Below are 18904 nucleotides of genomic sequence, written 5' to 3'. Positions count from 1 at the left end.
ACTCACTTGCTTTAACTCATTTGTTCTCACTCACTCACTCACTCACTCAATCACTCACTCACTCATTCACTCTCACTCACTCTCACTCTCTCACTCACTCGCTCACTAAGTCAGTCTCTCTCTCTCTCTCTCTTTTTCTTTTTATATATATTTTTTTCCGTCTTCTTCTTCTTCTTCTTCTTCTTCTTCTTCTTCAGACCCTGTCATAGCACTAATGCCTTTCCAATACCACCAGCAGATGGAGACACTCCATTGCAACATTGGTTGTGAGCAGCAGTTTCTAAAAACAAATGCCTCATGGCGGATTTCCCATCCATCAATGGATGGTAAATTTTGTTTTTATCATTCACTGACCACAGAAACCAATGCATGGTCAAGCAACAGCAATGACACACCCTTGTGTATAGGCATGAGACCCTCATGTCATTTAACAGGATTCAGCACCACCCACAAGACAGCTACCTGTCATGTCATGTCAAACCTGCACAGGTGTGCTAGATTATTATTATTTAGTTTTATTTTATTTTTTTACACCAATCAGTGTGCAAACATGGTCATTAAAACGCTAAATGAATAGACGTTCATAAACCAGTCAGTGCAACTCATCATTTTGGTCTCCAATTCTCAAACTCAAATTCTCACCCACGGAGGATTAAATGAGAATCTTTCTTGTTTAACACTGGAATGGGGTGGTGCACTGTTCACTACCCGAAGATACTGCCACATCGGGTCAATGCATAGGGCGACAGAAGCAAGCTTCCAAATCAGCTCCCTTTCTCAAAAATCCATTTAATTTATGGTCCCCAGATAGGGAACGTATGTATCAGTATGTGCTCACAAGTCACCCAAGTGCAAGTATTCACACAAAAAAAAACGTGCCTCAGGATGCGATCTGTCGCAAGATCCTTTCTTTTTTTACACTTGATCTAAGCCAAAAGGCCTAGAGGGGATAACCGGGAAAGGGGTGGACCCAACCATGTCCCCTTCATGAGCACTCACATTACTCATAGGAATGGAAGGAAGGCTGGCAGCCAACCAGCCTCCCATACACTTTCTGGGTGGGTGGCAGTCAGCCACCCATACATACATACAGCACAGGCTAAACCCACATCATCACTTAAAAAAAGGACAGGCGACCATTGCACTCTGATGGAGCATTTAGCAATGCAATCCATAGCCTGGCTTTTGCATGAACCCCCATCACTCCTCCTCTTGCATATAAGACAATATTTCAGATCTGCATATGAAAACAACACGCCTACCTTTGTTGCACATAGCTGCCTGCCTGTCTCTAGTTACCCCACTGGCTGTAGCTGCGTCCCTTCCGACATGGAATAACACCAACTGTAACGATAAACTGAAAATTAACAGTATAAACCTGCATCATTTTGGACTCTGGTATTTGCTGAATCCGGGTGACCTGACAATCGATGGTGGTGCCGCTGGTGATTCTGGCCTTCTTGGAATCTGTTGGGCCTATGTGTTAGCTCACACATCACTTGGGTATCCATGGTAACTACCACAACATGGTCATCTGCAGTTTACATCTAGCCCGTGGCATTGAATGGCATTTTAAAAGTGCTAAGGGTCCTGGTGCAATAATCCTCCCATGAGGATCAGCCTCAACGGCTTTGTAGATTGCACTCATGTCAGCAACTCCATATACATTTTTTTTTCTTCATGCTTCTTTCTTCATCCTTTTTTCTTTCTGTCATTCAGACTTTCATTCATTCGATCTCTCTCACTCACTTGCTTTAACTCATTTGTTCTCACTCACTCACTCACTCACTCAATCACTCACTCACTCATTCACTCTCACTCACTCTCACTCTCTCACTCACTCGCTCACTAAGTCAGTCTCTCTCTCTCTCTCTCTTTTTCTTTTTATATATATTTTTTTCCGTCTTCTTCTTCTTCTTCTTCTTCTTCTTCTTCAGACCCTGTCATAGCACTAATGCCTTTCCAATACCACCAGCAGATGGAGACACTCCATTGCAACATTGGTTGTGAGCAGCAGTTTCTAAAAACAAATGCCTCATGGCGGATTTCCCATCCATCAATGGATGGTAAATTTTGTTTTTATCATTCACTGACCACAGAAACCAATGCATGGTCAAGCAACAGCAATGACACACCCTTGTGTATAGGCATGAGACCCTCATGTCATTTAACAGGATTCAGCACCACCCACAAGACAGCTACCTGTCATGTCATGTCAAACCTGCACAGGTGTGCTAGATTATTATTATTTAGTTTTATTTTATTTTTTTACACCAATCAGTGTGCAAACATGGTCATTAAAACGCTAAATGAATAGACGTTCATAAACCAGTCAGTGCAACTCATCATTTTGGTCTCCAATTCTCAAACTCAAATTCTCACCCACGGAGGATTAAATGAGAATCTTTCTTGTTTAACACTGGAATGGGGTGGTGCACTGTTCACTACCCGAAGATACTGCCACATCGGGTCAATGCATAGGGCGACAGAAGCAAGCTTCCAAATCAGCTCCCTTTCTCAAAAATCCATTTAATTTATGGTCCCCAGATAGGGAACGTATGTATCAGTATGTGCTCACAAGTCACCCAAGTGCAAGTATTCACACAAAAAAAAACGTGCCTCAGGATGCGATCTGTCGCAAGATCCTTTCTTTTTTTACACTTGATCTAAGCCAAAAGGCCTAGAGGGGATAACCGGGAAAGGGGTGGACCCAACCATGTCCCCTTCATGAGCACTCACATTACTCATAGGAATGTAAGGAAGGCTGGCAGCCAACCAGCCTCCCATACACTTTCTGGGTGGGTGGCAGTCAGCCACCCATACATACATACAGCACAGGCTAAACCCACATCATCACTTAAAAAAAGGACAGGCGACCATTGCACTCTGATGGAGCATTTAGCAATGCAATCCATAGCCTGGCTTTTGCATGAACCCCCATCACTCCTCCTCTTGCATATAAGACAATATTTCAGATCTGCATATGAAAACAACACGCCTACCTTTGTTGCACATAGCTGCCTGCCTGTCTCTAGTTACCCCACTGGCTGTAGCTGCGTCCCTTCCGACATGGAATAACACCAACTGTAACGATAAACTGAAAATTAACAGTATAAACCTGCATCATTTTGGACTCTGGTATTTGCTGAATCCGGGTGACCTGACAATCGATGGTGGTGCCGCTGGTGATTCTGGCCTTCTTGGAATCTGTTGGGCCTATGTGTTAGCTCACACATCACTTGGGTATCCATGGTAACTACCACAACATGGTCATCTGCAGTTTACATCTAGCCCGTGGCATTGAATGGCATTTTAAAAGTGCTAAGGGTCCTGGTGCAATAATCCTCCCATGAGGATCAGCCTCAACGGCTTTGTAGATTGCACTCATGTCAGCAACTCCATATACATTTTTTTTTCTTCATGCTTCTTTCTTCATCCTTTTTTCTTTCTGTCATTCAGACTTTCATTCATTCGATCTCTCTCACTCACTTGCTTTAACTCATTTGTTCTCACTCACTCACTCACTCACTCACTCACTCATTCACTCTCACTCACTCTCACTCTCTCACTCACTCGCTCACTAAGTCAGTCTCTCTCTCTCTCTCTCTTTTTCTTTTTATATATATTTTTTTCTGTCTTCTTCTTCTTCTTCTTCTTCTTCTTCTTCAGACCCTGTCATAGCACTAATGCCTTTCCAATACCACCAGCAGATGGAGACACTCCATTGCAACATTGGTTGTGAGCAGCAGTTTCTAAAAACAAATGCCTCATGGCGGATTTCCCATCCATCAATGGATGGTAAATTTTGTTTTTATCATTCACTGACCACAGAAACCAATGCATGGTCAAGCAACAGCAATGACACACCCTTGTGTATAGGCATGAGACCCTCATGTCATTTAACAGGATTCAGCACCACCCACAAGACAGCTACCTGTCATGTCATGTCAAACCTGCACAGGTGTGCTAGATTATTATTATTTAGTTTTATTTTATTTTTTTACACCAATCAGTGTGCAAACATGGTCATTAAAACGCTAAATGAATAGACGTTCATAAACCAGTCAGTGCAACTCATCATTTTGGTCTCCAATTCTCAAACTCAAATTCTCACCCACGGAGGATTAAATGAGAATCTTTCTTGTTTAACACTGGAATGGGGTGGTGCACTGTTCACTACCCGAAGATACTGCCACATCGGGTCAATGCATAGGGCGACAGAAGCAAGCTTCCAAATCAGCTCCCTTTCTCAAAAATCCATTTAATTTATGGTCCCCAGATAGGGAACGTATGTATCAGTATGTGCTCACAAGTCACCCAAGTGCAAGTATTCACACAAAAAAAAACGTGCCTCAGGATGCGATCTGTCGCAAGATCCTTTCTTTTTTTACACTTGATCTAAGCCAAAAGGCCTAGAGGGGATAACCGGGAAAGGGGTGGACCCAACCATGTCCCCTTCATGAGCACTCACATTACTCATAGGAATGGAAGGAAGGCTGGCAGCCAACCAGCCTCCCATACACTTTCTGGGTGGGTGGCAGTCAGCCACCCATACATACATACAGCACAGGCTAAACCCACATCATCACTTAAAAAAAGGACAGGCGACCATTGCACTCTGATGGAGCATTTAGCAATGCAATCCATAGCCTGGCTTTTGCATGAACCCCCATCACTCCTCCTCTTGCATATAAGACAATATTTCAGATCTGCATATGAAAACAACACGCCTACCTTTGTTGCACATAGCTGCCTGCCTGTCTCTAGTTACCCCACTGGCTGTAGCTGCGTCCCTTCCGACATGGAATAACACCAACTGTAACGATAAACTGAAAATTAACAGTATAAACCTGCATCATTTTGGACTCTGGTATTTGCTGAATCCGGGTGACCTGACAATCGATGGTGGTGCCGCTGGTGATTCTGGCCTTCTTGGAATCTGTTGGGCCTATGTGTTAGCTCACACATCACTTGGGTATCCATGGTAACTACCACAACATGGTCATCTGCAGTTTACATCTAGCCCGTGGCATTGAATGGCATTTTAAAAGTGCTAAGGGTCCTGGTGCAATAATCCTCCCATGATGATTAGCCTCAACGGCTTTGTAGATTGCACTCATGTCAGCAACTCCATATACATTTTTTTTTCTTCATGCTTCTTTCTTCATCCTTTTTTCTTTCTGTCATTCAGACTTTCATTCATTCGATCTCTCTCACTCACTTGCTTTAACTCATTTGTTCTCACTCACTCACTCAATCACTCACTCACTCATTCACTCTCACTCACTCTCACTCTCTCACTCACTCGCTCACTAAGTCAGTCTCTCTCTCTCTCTCTCTTTTTCTTTTTATATATATTTTTTTCCGTCTTCTTCTTCTTCTTCTTCTTCTTCTTCTTCTTCTTCTTCTTCAGACCCTGTCATAGCACTAATGCCTTTCCAATACCACCAGCAGATGGAGACACTCCATTGCAACATTGGTTGTGAGCAGCAGTTTCTAAAAACAAATGCCTCATGGCGGATTTCCCATCCATCAATGGATGGTAAATTTTGTTTTTATCATTCACTGACCACAGAAACCAATGCATGGTCAAGCAACAGCAATGACACACCCTTGTGTATAGGCATGAGACCCTCATGTCATTTAACAGGATTCAGCACCACCCACAAGACAGCTACCTGTCATGTCATGTCAAACCTGCACAGGTGTGCTAGATTATTATTATTTAGTTTTATTTTATTTTTTTACACCAATCAGTGTGCAAACATGGTCATTAAAACGCTAAATGAATAGACGTTCATAAACCAGTCAGTGCAACTCATCATTTTGGTCTCCAATTCTCAAACTCAAATTCTCACCCACGGAGGATTAAATGAGAATCTTTCTTGTTTAACACTGGAATGGGGTGGTGCACTGTTCACTACCCGAAGATACTGCCACATCGGGTCAATGCATAGGGCGACAGAAGCAAGCTTCCAAATCAGCTCCCTTTCTCAAAAATCCATTTAATTTATGGTCCCCAGATAGGGAACGTATGTATCAGTATGTGCTCACAAGTCACCCAAGTGCAAGTATTCACACAAAAAAAAACGTGCCTCAGGATGCGATCTGTCGCAAGATCCTTTCTTTTTTTACACTTGATCTAAGCCAAAAGGCCTAGAGGGGATAACCGGGAAAGGGGTGGACCCAACCATGTCCCCTTCATGAGCACTCACATTACTCATAGGAATGGAAGGAAGGCTGGCAGCCAACCAGCCTCCCATACACTTTCTGGGTGGGTGGCAGTCAGCCACCCATACATACATACAGCACAGGCTAAACCCACATCATCACTTAAAAAAAGGACAGGCGACCATTGCACTCTGATGGAGCATTTAGCAATGCAATCCATAGCCTGGCTTTTGCATGAACCCCCATCACTCCTCCTCTTGCATATAAGACAATATTTCAGATCTGCATATGAAAACAACACGCCTACCTTTGTTGCACATAGCTGCCTGCCTGTCTCTAGTTACCCCACTGGCTGTAGCTGCGTCCCTTCCGACATGGAATAACACCAACTGTAACGATAAACTGAAAATTAACAGTATAAACCTGCATCATTTTGGACTCTGGTATTTGCTGAATCCGGGTGACCTGACAATCGATGGTGGTGCCGCTGGTGATTCTGGCCTTCTTGGAATCTGTTGGGCCTATGTGTTAGCTCACACATCACTTGGGTATCCATGGTAACTACCACAACATGGTCATCTGCAGTTTACATCTAGCCCGTGGCATTGAATGGCATTTTAAAAGTGCTAAGGGTCCTGGTGCAATAATCCTCCCATGATGATTAGCCTCAACGGCTTTGTAGATTGCACTCATGTCAGCAACTCCATATACATTTTTTTTTCTTCATGCTTCTTTCTTCATCCTTTTTTCTTTCTGTCATTCAGACTTTCATTCATTCGATCTCTCTCACTCACTTGCTTTAACTCATTTGTTCTCACTCACTCACTCACTCAATCACTCACTCACTCATTCACTCTCACTCACTCTCACTCTCTCACTCACTCGCTCACTAAGTCAGTCTCTCTCTCTCTCTCTCTTTTTCTTTTTATATATATTTTTTTCCGTCTTCTTCTTCTTCTTCTTCTTCTTCTTCTTCAGACCCTGTCATAGCACTAATGCCTTTCCAATACCACCAGCAGATGGAGACACTCCATTGCAACATTGGTTGTGAGCAGCAGTTTCTAAAAACAAATGCCTCATGGCGGATTTCCCATCCATCAATGGATGGTAAATTTTGTTTTTATCATTCACTGACCACAGAAACCAATGCATGGTCAAGCAACAGCAATGACACACCCTTGTGTATAGGCATGAGACCCTCATGTCATTTAACAGGATTCAGCACCACCCACAAGACAGCTACCTGTCATGTCATGTCAAACCTGCACAGGTGTGCTAGATTATTATTATTTAGTTTTATTTTATTTTTTTACACCAATCAGTGTGCAAACATGGTCATTAAAACGCTAAATGAATAGACGTTCATAAACCAGTCAGTGCAACTCATCATTTTGGTCTCCAATTCTCAAACTCAAATTCTCACCCACGGAGGATTAAATGAGAATCTTTCTTGTTTAACACTGGAATGGGGTGGTGCACTGTTCACTACCCGAAGATACTGCCACATCGGGTCAATGCATAGGGCGACAGAAGCAAGCTTCCAAATCAGCTCCCTTTCTCAAAAATCCATTTAATTTATGGTCCCCAGATAGGGAACGTATGTATCAGTATGTGCTCACAAGTCACCCAAGTGCAAGTATTCACACAAAAAAAAACGTGCCTCAGGATGCGATCTGTCGCAAGATCCTTTCTTTTTTTACACTTGATCTAAGCCAAAAGGCCTAGAGGGGATAACCGGGAAAGGGGTGGACCCAACCATGTCCCCTTCATGAGCACTCACATTACTCATAGGAATGGAAGGAAGGCTGGCAGCCAACCAGCCTCCCATACACTTTCTGGGTGGGTGGCAGTCAGCCACCCATACATACATACAGCACAGGCTAAACCCACATCATCACTTAAAAAAAGGACAGGCGACCATTGCACTCTGATGGAGCATTTAGCAATGCAATCCATAGCCTGGCTTTTGCATGAACCCCCATCACTCCTCCTCTTGCATATAAGACAATATTTCAGATCTGCATATGAAAACAACACGCCTACCTTTGTTGCACATAGCTGCCTGCCTGTCTCTAGTTACCCCACTGGCTGTAGCTGCGTCCCTTCCGACATGGAATAACACCAACTGTAACGATAAACTGAAAATTAACAGTATAAACCTGCATCATTTTGGACTCTGGTATTTGCTGAATCCGGGTGACCTGACAATCGATGGTGGTGCCGCTGGTGATTCTGGCCTTCTTGGAATCTGTTGGGCCTATGTGTTAGCTCACACATCACTTGGGTATCCATGGTAACTACCACAACATGGTCATCTGCAGTTTACATCTAGCCCGTGGCATTGAATGGCATTTTAAAAGTGCTAAGGGTCCTGGTGCAATAATCCTCCCATGAGGATCAGCCTCAACGGCTTTGTAGATTGCACTCATGTCAGCAACTCCATATACATTTTTTTTTCTTCATGCTTCTTTCTTCATCCTTTTTTCTTTCTGTCATTCAGACTTTCATTCATTCGATCTCTCTCACTCACTTGCTTTAACTCATTTGTTCTCACTCACTCACTCACTCACTCAATCACTCACTCACTCATTCACTCTCACTCACTCTCACTCTCTCACTCACTCGCTCACTAAGTCAGTCTCTCTCTCTCTCTCTCTTTTTCTTTTTATATATATTTTTTTCCGTCTTCTTCTTCTTCTTCTTCTTCTTCAGACCCTGTCATAGCACTAATGCCTTTCCAATACCACCAGCAGATGGAGACACTCCATTGCAACATTGGTTGTGAGCAGCAGTTTCTAAAAACAAATGCCTCATGGCGGATTTCCCATCCATCAATGGATGGTAAATTTTGTTTTTATCATTCACTGACCACAGAAACCAATGCATGGTCAAGCAACAGCAATGACACACCCTTGTGTATAGGCATGAGACCCTCATGTCATTTAACAGGATTCAGCACCACCCACAAGACAGCTACCTGTCATGTCATGTCAAACCTGCACAGGTGTGCTAGATTATTATTATTTAGTTTTATTTTATTTTTTTACACCAATCAGTGTGCAAACATGGTCATTAAAACGCTAAATGAATAGACGTTCATAAACCAGTCAGTGCAACTCATCATTTTGGTCTCCAATTCTCAAACTCAAATTCTCACCCACGGAGGATTAAATGAGAATCTTTCTTGTTTAACACTGGAATGGGGTGGTGCACTGTTCACTACCCGAAGATACTGCCACATCGGGTCAATGCATAGGGCGACAGAAGCAAGCTTCCAAATCAGCTCCCTTTCTCAAAAATCCATTTAATTTATGGTCCCCAGATAGGGAACGTATGTATCAGTATGTGCTCACAAGTCACCCAAGTGCAAGTATTCACACAAAAAAAAACGTGCCTCAGGATGCGATCTGTCGCAAGATCCTTTCTTTTTTTACACTTGATCTAAGCCAAAAGGCCTAGAGGGGATAACCGGGAAAGGGGTGGACCCAACCATGTCCCCTTCATGAGCACTCACATTACTCATAGGAATGGAAGGAAGGCTGGCAGCCAACCAGCCTCCCATACACTTTCTGGGTGGGTGGCAGTCAGCCACCCATACATACATACAGCACAGGCTAAACCCACATCATCACTTAAAAAAAGGACAGGCGACCATTGCACTCTGATGGAGCATTTAGCAATGCAATCCATAGCCTGGCTTTTGCATGAACCCCCATCACTCCTCCTCTTGCATATAAGACAATATTTCAGATCTGCATATGAAAACAACACGCCTACCTTTGTTGCACATAGCTGCCTGCCTGTCTCTAGTTACCCCACTGGCTGTAGCTGCGTCCCTTCCGACATGGAATAACACCAACTGTAACGATAAACTGAAAATTAACAGTATAAACCTGCATCATTTTGGACTCTGGTATTTGCTGAATCCGGGTGACCTGACAATCGATGGTGGTGCCGCTGGTGATTCTGGCCTTCTTGGAATCTGTTGGGCCTATGTGTTAGCTCACACATCACTTGGGTATCCATGGTAACTACCACAACATGGTCATCTGCAGTTTACATCTAGCCCGTGGCATTGAATGGCATTTTAAAAGTGCTAAGGGTCCTGGTGCAATAATCCTCCCATGAGGATCAGCCTCAACGGCTTTGTAGATTGCACTCATGTCAGCAACTCCATATACATTTTTTTTTCTTCATGCTTCTTTCTTCATCCTTTTTTCTTTCTGTCATTCAGACTTTCATTCATTCGATCTCTCTCACTCACTTGCTTTAACTCATTTGTTCTCACTCACTCACTCACTCACTCAATCACTCACTCACTCATTCACTCTCACTCACTCTCACTCTCTCACTCACTCGCTCACTAAGTCAGTCTCTCTCTCTCTCTCTCTTTTTCTTTTTATATATATTTTTTTCCGTCTTCTTCTTCTTCTTCTTCTTCTTCTTCTTCAGACCCTGTCATAGCACTAATGCCTTTCCAATACCACCAGCAGATGGAGACACTCCATTGCAACATTGGTTGTGAGCAGCAGTTTCTAAAAACAAATGCCTCATGGCGGATTTCCCATCCATCAATGGATGGTAAATTTTGTTTTTATCATTCACTGACCACAGAAACCAATGCATGGTCAAGCAACAGCAATGACACACCCTTGTGTATAGGCATGAGACCCTCATGTCATTTAACAGGATTCAGCACCACCCACAAGACAGCTACCTGTCATGTCATGTCAAACCTGCACAGGTGTGCTAGATTATTATTATTTAGTTTTATTTTATTTTTTTACACCAATCAGTGTGCAAACATGGTCATTAAAACGCTAAATGAATAGACATTCATAAACCAGTCAGTGCAACTCATCATTTTGGTCTCCAATTCTCAAACTCAAATTCTCACCCACGGAGGATTAAATGAGAATCTTTCTTGTTTAACACTGGAATGGGGTGGTGCACTGTTCACTACCCGAAGATACTGCCACATCGGGTCAATGCATAGGGCGACAGAAGCAAGCTTCCAAATCAGCTCCCTTTCTCAAAAATCCATTTAATTTATGGTCCCCAGATAGGGAACGTATGTATCAGTATGTGCTCACAAGTCACCCAAGTGCAAGTATTCACACAAAAAAAAACGTGCCTCAGGATGCGATCTGTCGCAAGATCCTTTCTTTTTTTACACTTGATCTAAGCCAAAAGGCCTAGAGGGGATAACCGGGAAAGGGGTGGACCCAACCATGTCCCCTTCATGAGCACTCACATTACTCATAGGAATGGAAGGAAGGCTGGCAGCCAACCAGCCTCCCATACACTTTCTGGGTGGGTGGCAGTCAGCCACCCATACATACATACAGCACAGGCTAAACCCACATCATCACTTAAAAAAAGGACAGGCGACCATTGCACTCTGATGGAGCATTTAGCAATGCAATCCATAGCCTGGCTTTTGCATGAACCCCCATCACTCCTCCTCTTGCATATAAGACAATATTTCAGATCTGCATATGAAAACAACACCCCTACCTTTGTTGCACATAGCTGCCTGCCTGTCTCTAGTTACCCCACTGGCTGTAGCTGCGTCCCTTCCGACATGGAATAACACCAACTGTAACGATAAACTGAAAATTAACAGTATAAACCTGCATCATTTTGGACTCTGGTATTTGCTGAATCCGGGTGACCTGACAATCGATGGTGGTGCCGCTGGTGATTCTGGCCTTCTTGGAATCTGTTGGGCCTATGTGTTAGCTCACACATCACTTGGGTATCCATGGTAACTACCACAACATGGTCATCTGCAGTTTACATCTAGCCCGTGGCATTGAATGGCATTTTAAAAGTGCTAAGGGTCCTGGTGCAATAATCCTCCCATGAGGATCAGCCTCAACGGCTTTGTAGATTGCACTCATGTCAGCAACTCCATATACATTTTTTTTTCTTCATGCTTCTTTCTTCATCCTTTTTTCTTTCTGTCATTCAGACTTTCATTCATTCGATCTCTCTCACTCACTTGCTTTAACTCATTTGTTCTCACTCACTCACTCACTCACTCAATCACTCACTCACTCATTCACTCTCACTCACTCTCACTCTCTCACTCACTCGCTTACTAAGTCAGTCTCTCTCTCTCTCTCTCTTTTTCTTTTTATATATATTTTTTTCCGTCTTCTTCTTCTTCTTCTTCTTCTTCTTCTTCTTCTTCTTCTTCTTCTTCAGACCCTGTCATAGCACTAATGCCTTTCCAATACCACCAGCAGATGGAGACACTCCATTGCAACATTGGTTGTGAGCAGCAGTTTCTAAAAACAAATGCCTCATGGCGGATTTCCCATCCATCAATGGATGGTAAATTTTGTTTTTATCATTCACTGACCACAGAAACCAATGCATGGTCAAGCAACAGCAATGACACACCCTTGTGTATAGGCATGAGACCCTCATGTCATTTAACAGGATTCAGCACCACCCACAAGACAGCTACCTGTCATGTCATGTCAAACCTGCACAGGTGTGCTAGATTATTATTATTTAGTTTTATTTTATTTTTTTACACCAATCAGTGTGCAAACATGGTCATTAAAACGCTAAATGAATAGACGTTCATAAACCAGTCAGTGCAACTCATCATTTTGGTCTCCAATTCTCAAACTCAAATTCTCACCCACGGAGGATTAAATGAGAATCTTTCTTGTTTAACACTGGAATGGGGTGGTGCACTGTTCACTACCCGAAGATACTGCCACATCGGGTCAATGCATAGGGCGACAGAAGCAAGCTTCCAAATCAGCTCCCTTTCTCAAAAATCCATTTAATTTATGGTCCCCAGATAGGGAACGTATGTATCAGTATGTGCTCACAAGTCACCCAAGTGCAAGTATTCACACAAAAAAAAACGTGCCTCAGGATGCGATCTGTCGCAAGATCCTTTCTTTTTTTACACTTGATCTAAGCCAAAAGGCCTAGAGGGGATAACCGGGAAAGGGGTGGACCCAACCATGTCCCCTTCATGAGCACTCACATTACTCATAGGAATGGAAGGAAGGCTGGCAGCCAACCAGCCTCCCATACACTTTCTGGGTGGGTGGCAGTCAGCCACCCATACATACATACAGCACAGGCTAAACCCACATCATCACTTAAAAAAAGGACAGGCGACCATTGCACTCTGATGGAGCATTTAGCAATGCAATCCATAGCCTGGCTTTTGCATGAACCCCCATCACTCCTCCTCTTGCATATAAGACAATATTTCAGATCTGCATATGAAAACAACACGCCTACCTTTGTTGCACATAGCTGCCTGCCTGTCTCTAGTTACCCCACTGGCTGTAGCTGCGTCCCTTCCGACATGGAATAACACCAACTGTAACGATAAACTGAAAATTAACAGTATAAACCTGCATCATTTTGGACTCTGGTATTTGCTGAATCCGGGTGACCTGACAATCGATGGTGGTGCCGCTGGTGATTCTGGCCTTCTTGGAATCTGTTGGGCCTATGTGTTAGCTCACACATCACTTGGGTATCCATGGTAACTACCACAACATGGTCATCTGCAGTTTACATCTAGCCCGTGGCATTGAATGGCATTTTAAAAGTGCTAAGGGTCCTGGTGCAATAATCCTCCCATGAGGATCAGCCTCAACGGCTTTGTAGATTGCACTCATGTCAGCAACTCCATATACATTTTTTTTTCTTCATGCTTCTTTCTTCATCCTTTTTTCTTTCTGTCATTCAGACTTTCATTCATTCGATCTCTCTCACTCACTTGCTTTAACTCATTTGTTCTCACTCACTCACTCACTCACTCAATCACTCACTCACTCATTCACTCTCACTCACTCTCACTCTCTCACTCACTCGCTCACTAAGTCAGTCTCTCTCTCTCTCTCTCTTTTTCTTTTTATATATATTTTTTTCCGTCTTCTTCTTCTTCTTCTTCTTCTTCTTCTTCTTCTTCTTCTTCAGACCCTGTCATAGCACTAATGCCTTTCCAATACCACCAGCAGATGGAGACACTCCATTGCAACATTGGTTGTGAGCAGCAGTTTCTAAAAACAAATGCCTCATGGCGGATTTCCCATCCATCAATGGATGGTAAATTTTGTTTTTATCATTCACTGACCACAGAAACCAATGCATGGTCAAGCAACAGCAATGACACACCCTTGTGTATAGGCATGAGACCCTCATGTCATTTAACAGGATTCAGCACCACCCACAAGACAGCTACCTGTCATGTCATGTCAAACCTGCACAGGTGTGCTAGATTATTATTATTTAGTTTTATTTTATTTTTTTACACCAATCAGTGTGCAAACATGGTCATTAAAACGCTAAATGAATAGACGTTCATAAACCAGTCAGTGCAACTCATCATTTTGGTCTCCAATTCTCAAACTCAAATTCTCACCCACGGAGGATTAAATGAGAATCTTTCTTGTTTAACACTGGAATGGGGTGGTGCACTGTTCACTACCCGAAGATACTGCCACATCGGGTCAATGCATAGGGCGACAGAAGCAAGCTTCCAAATCAGCTCCCTTTCTCAAAAATCCATTTAATTTATGGTCCCCAGATAGGGAACGTATGTATCAGTATGTGCTCACAAGTCACCCAAGTGCAAGTATTCACACAAAAAAAAACGTGCCTCAGGATGCGATCTGTCGCAAGATCCTTTCTTTTTTTACACTTGATCTAAGCCAAAAGGCCTAGAGGGGATAACCGGGAAAGGGGTGGACCCAACCATGTCCCCTTCATGAGCACTCACATTACTCATAGGAATGGAAGGAAGGCTGGCAGCCAACCAGCCTCCCATACACTTTCTGGGTGGGTGGCAGTCAGCCACCCATACATACATACAGCACAGGCTAAACCCACATCATCACTTAAAAAAAGGACAGGCGACCATTGCACTCTGATGGAGCATTTAGCAATGCAATCCATAGCCTGGCTTTTGCATGAACCCCCATCACTCCTCCTCTTGCATATAAGACAATATTTCAGATCTGCATATGAAAACAACACGCCTACCTTTGTTGCACATAGCTGCCTGCCTGTCTCTAGTTACCCCACTGGCTGTAGCTGCGTCCCTTCCGACATGGAATAACACCAACTGTAACGATAAACTGAAAATTAACAGTATAAACCTGCATCATTTTGGACTCTGGTATTTGCTGAATCCGGGTGACCTGACAATCGATGGTGGTGCCGCTGGTGATTCTGGCCTTCTTGGAATCTGTTGGGCCTATGTGTTAGCTCACACATCACTTGGGTATCCATGGTAACTACCACAACATGGTCATCTGCAGTTTACATCTAGCCCGTGGCATTGAATGGCATTTTAAAAGTGCTAAGGGTCCTGGTGCAATAATCCTCCCATGAGGATCAGCCTCAACGGCTTTGTAGATTGCACTCATGTCAGCAACTCCATATACATTTTTTTTTCTTCATGCTTCTTTCTTCATCCTTTTTTCTTTCTGTCATTCAGACTTTCATTCATTCGATCTCTCTCACTCACTTGCTTTAACTCATTTGTTCTCACTCACTCACTCACTCACTCAATCACTCACTCACTCATTCACTCTCACTCACTCTCACTCTCTCACTCACTCGCTCACTAAGTCAGTCTCTCTCTCTCTCTCTCTTTTTCTTTTTATATATATTTTTTTCCGTCTTCTTCTTCTTCTTCTTCTTCTTCTTCTTCTTCTTCTTCTTCTTCTTCTTCAGACCCTGTCATAGCACTAATGCCTTTCCAATACCACCAGCAGATGGAGACACTCCATTGCAACATTGGTTGTGAGCGGCAGTTTCTAAAAACAAATGCCTCATGGCGGATTTCCCATCCATCAATGGATGGTAAATTTTGTTTTTATCATTCACTGACCACAGAAACCAATGCATGGTCAAGCAACAGCAATGACACACCCTTGTGTATAGGCATGAGACCCTCATGTCATTTAACAGGATTCAGCACCACCCACAAGACAGCTACCTGTCATGTCATGTCAAACCTGCACAGGTGTGCTAGATTATTATTATTTAGTTTTATTTTATTTTTTTACACCAATCAGTGTGCAAACATGGTCATTAAAACGCTAAATGAATAGACGTTCATAAACCAGTCAGTGCAACTCATCATTTTGGTCTCCAATTCTCAAACTCAAATTCTCACCCACGGAGGATTAAATGAGAATCTTTCTTGTTTAACACTGGAATGGGGTGGTGCACTGTTCACTACCCGAAGATACTGCCACATCGGGTCAATGCATAGGGCGACAGAAGCAAGCTTCCAAATCAGCTCCCTTTCTCAAAAATCCATTTAATTTATGGTCCCCAGATAGGGAACGTATGTATCAGTATGTGCTCACAAGTCACCCAAGTGCAAGTATTCACACAAAAAAAAACGTGCCTCAGGATGCGATCTGTCGCAAGATCCTTTCTTTTTTTACACTTGATCTAAGCCAAAAGGCCTAGAGGGGATAACCGGGAAAGGGGTGGACCCAACCATGTCCCCTTCATGAGCACTCACATTACTCATAGGAATGGAAGGAAGGCTGGCAGCCAACCAGCCTCCCATACACTTTCTGGGTGGGTGGCAGTCAGCCACCCATACATACATACAGCACAGGCTAAACCCACATCATCACTTAAAAAAAGGACAGGCGACCATTGCACTCTGATGGAGCATTTAGCAATGCAATCCATAGCCTGGCTTTTGCATGAACCCCCATCACTCCTCCTCTTGCATATAAGACAATATTTCAGATCTGCATATGAAAACAACACGCCTACCTTTGTTGCACATAGCTGCCTGCCTGTCTCTAGTTACCCCACTGGCTGTAGCTGCGTCCCTTCCGACATGGAATAACACCAACTGTAACGATAAACTGAAAATTAACAGTATAAACCTGCATCATTTTGGACTCTGGTATTTGCTGAATCCGGGTGACCTGACAATCGATGGTGGTGCCGCTGGTGATTCTGGCCTTCTTGGAATCTGTTGGGCCTATGTGTTAGCTCACACATCACTTGGGTATCCATGGTAACTACCACAACATGGTCATCTGCAGTTTACATCTAGCCCGTGGCATTGAATGGCATTTTAAAAGTGCTAAGGGTCCTGGTGCAATAATCCTCCCATGAGGATCAGCCTCAACGGCTTTGTAGATTGCACTCATGTCAGCAACTCCATATACATTTTTTTTTCTTCATGCTTCTTTCTTCATCCTTTTTTCTTTCTGTCATTCAGACTTTCATTCATTCGATCTCTCTCACTCACTTGCTTTAACTCATTTGTTCTCACTCACTCACTCACTCACTCAATCACTCACTCACTCATTCACTCTCACTCACTCTCACTCTCTCACTCACTCGCTCACTAAGTCAGTCTCTCTCTCTCTCTCTCTTTTTCTTTTTATATATATTTTTTTCCGTCTTCTTCTTCTTCTTCTTCTTCTTCTTCTTCAGACCCTGTCATAGCACTAATGCCTTTCCAATACCACCAGCAGATGGAGACACTCCATTGCAACATTGGTTGTGAGCAGCAGTTTCTAAAAACAAATGCCTCATGGCGGATTTCCCATCCATCAATGGATGGTAAATTTTGTTTTTATCATTCACTGACCACAGAAACCAATGCATGGTCAAGCAACAGCAATGACACACCCTTGTGTATAGGCATGAGACCCTCATGTCATTTAACAGGATTCAGCACCACCCACAAGACAGCTACCTGTCATGTCATGTCAAACCTGCACAGGTGTGCTAGATTATTATTATTTAGTTTTATTTTATTTTTTTACACCAATCAGTGTGCAAACATGGTCATTAAAACGCTAAATGAATAGACGTTCATAAACCAGTCAGTGCAACTCATCATTTTGGTCTCCAATTCTCAAACTCAAATTCTCACCCACGGAGGATTAAATGAGAATCTTTCTTGTTTAACACTGGAATGGGGTGGTGCACTGTTCACTACCCGAAGATACTGCCACATCGGGTCAATGCATAGGGCGACAGAAGCAAGCTTCCAAATCAGCTCCCTTTCTCAAAAATCCATTTAATTTATGGTCCCCAGATAGGGAACGTATGTATCAGTATGTGCTCACAAGTCACCCAAGTGCAAGTATTCACACAAAAAAAAACGTGCCTCAGGATGCGATCTGTCGCAAGATCCTTTCTTTTTTTACACTTGATCTAAGCCAAAAGGCCTAGAGGGGATAACCGGGAAAGGGGTGGACCCAACCATGTCCCCTTCATGAGCACTCACATTACTCATAGGAATGGAAGGAAGGCTGGCAGCCAACCAGCCTCCCATACACTTTCTGGGTGGGTGGCAGTCAGCCACCCATACATACATACAGCACAGGCTAAACCCACATCATCACTTAAAAAAAGGACAGGCGACCATTGCACTCTGATGGAGCATTTAGCAATGCAATCCATAGCCTGGCTTTTGCATGAACCCCCATCACTCCTCCTCTTGCATATAAGACAATATTTCAGATCTGCATATGAAAACAACACGCCTACCTTTGTTGCACATAGCTGCCTGCCTGTCTCTAGTTACCCCACTGGCTGTAGCTGCGTCCCTTCCGACATGGAATAACACCAACTGTAACGATAAACTGAAAATTAACAGTATAAACCTGCATCATTTTGGACTCTGGTATTTGCTGAATCCGGGTGACCTGACAATCGATGGTGGTGCCGCTGGTGATTCTGGCCTTCTTGGAAT

The 18904-nt window shown here is 43.3% G+C and overlaps 11 pseudogenes; all 11 read right to left on the bottom strand.

The window, feature by feature from the left end:
• Positions 1 to 687: 687 nt before the first annotated feature.
• LOC130327964 (U2 spliceosomal RNA) lies at positions 688 to 951 on the bottom strand (annotated as a pseudogene).
• A 1476-nt stretch (positions 952 to 2427) lies between these two features.
• LOC130327963 (U2 spliceosomal RNA) lies at positions 2428 to 2691 on the bottom strand (annotated as a pseudogene).
• A 1468-nt stretch (positions 2692 to 4159) lies between these two features.
• On the bottom strand, positions 4160 to 4423 carry LOC130327962 (U2 spliceosomal RNA; annotated as a pseudogene).
• A 1480-nt stretch (positions 4424 to 5903) lies between these two features.
• On the bottom strand, positions 5904 to 6167 carry LOC130327959 (U2 spliceosomal RNA; annotated as a pseudogene).
• A 1472-nt stretch (positions 6168 to 7639) lies between these two features.
• On the bottom strand, positions 7640 to 7903 carry LOC130327958 (U2 spliceosomal RNA; annotated as a pseudogene).
• A 1470-nt stretch (positions 7904 to 9373) lies between these two features.
• On the bottom strand, positions 9374 to 9637 carry LOC130327957 (U2 spliceosomal RNA; annotated as a pseudogene).
• A 1476-nt stretch (positions 9638 to 11113) lies between these two features.
• LOC130327956 (U2 spliceosomal RNA) lies at positions 11114 to 11377 on the bottom strand (annotated as a pseudogene).
• Positions 11378 to 12871: 1494 nt separating this feature from the next.
• Positions 12872 to 13135, bottom strand: LOC130327955 (U2 spliceosomal RNA; annotated as a pseudogene).
• A 1488-nt stretch (positions 13136 to 14623) lies between these two features.
• On the bottom strand, positions 14624 to 14887 carry LOC130327954 (U2 spliceosomal RNA; annotated as a pseudogene).
• A 1497-nt stretch (positions 14888 to 16384) lies between these two features.
• Positions 16385 to 16648, bottom strand: LOC130327953 (U2 spliceosomal RNA; annotated as a pseudogene).
• Positions 16649 to 18124: 1476 nt separating this feature from the next.
• On the bottom strand, positions 18125 to 18388 carry LOC130327952 (U2 spliceosomal RNA; annotated as a pseudogene).
• Positions 18389 to 18904: the final 516 nt, after the last annotated feature.

Source organism: Hyla sarda, unplaced genomic scaffold, assembly GCF_029499605.1.
Source record: "Hyla sarda isolate aHylSar1 unplaced genomic scaffold, aHylSar1.hap1 scaffold_304, whole genome shotgun sequence".
NCBI lineage: Eukaryota > Metazoa > Chordata > Amphibia > Anura > Hylidae > Hyla > Hyla sarda.
This window is presented reverse-complemented; position numbering and strand designations above follow the sequence as displayed.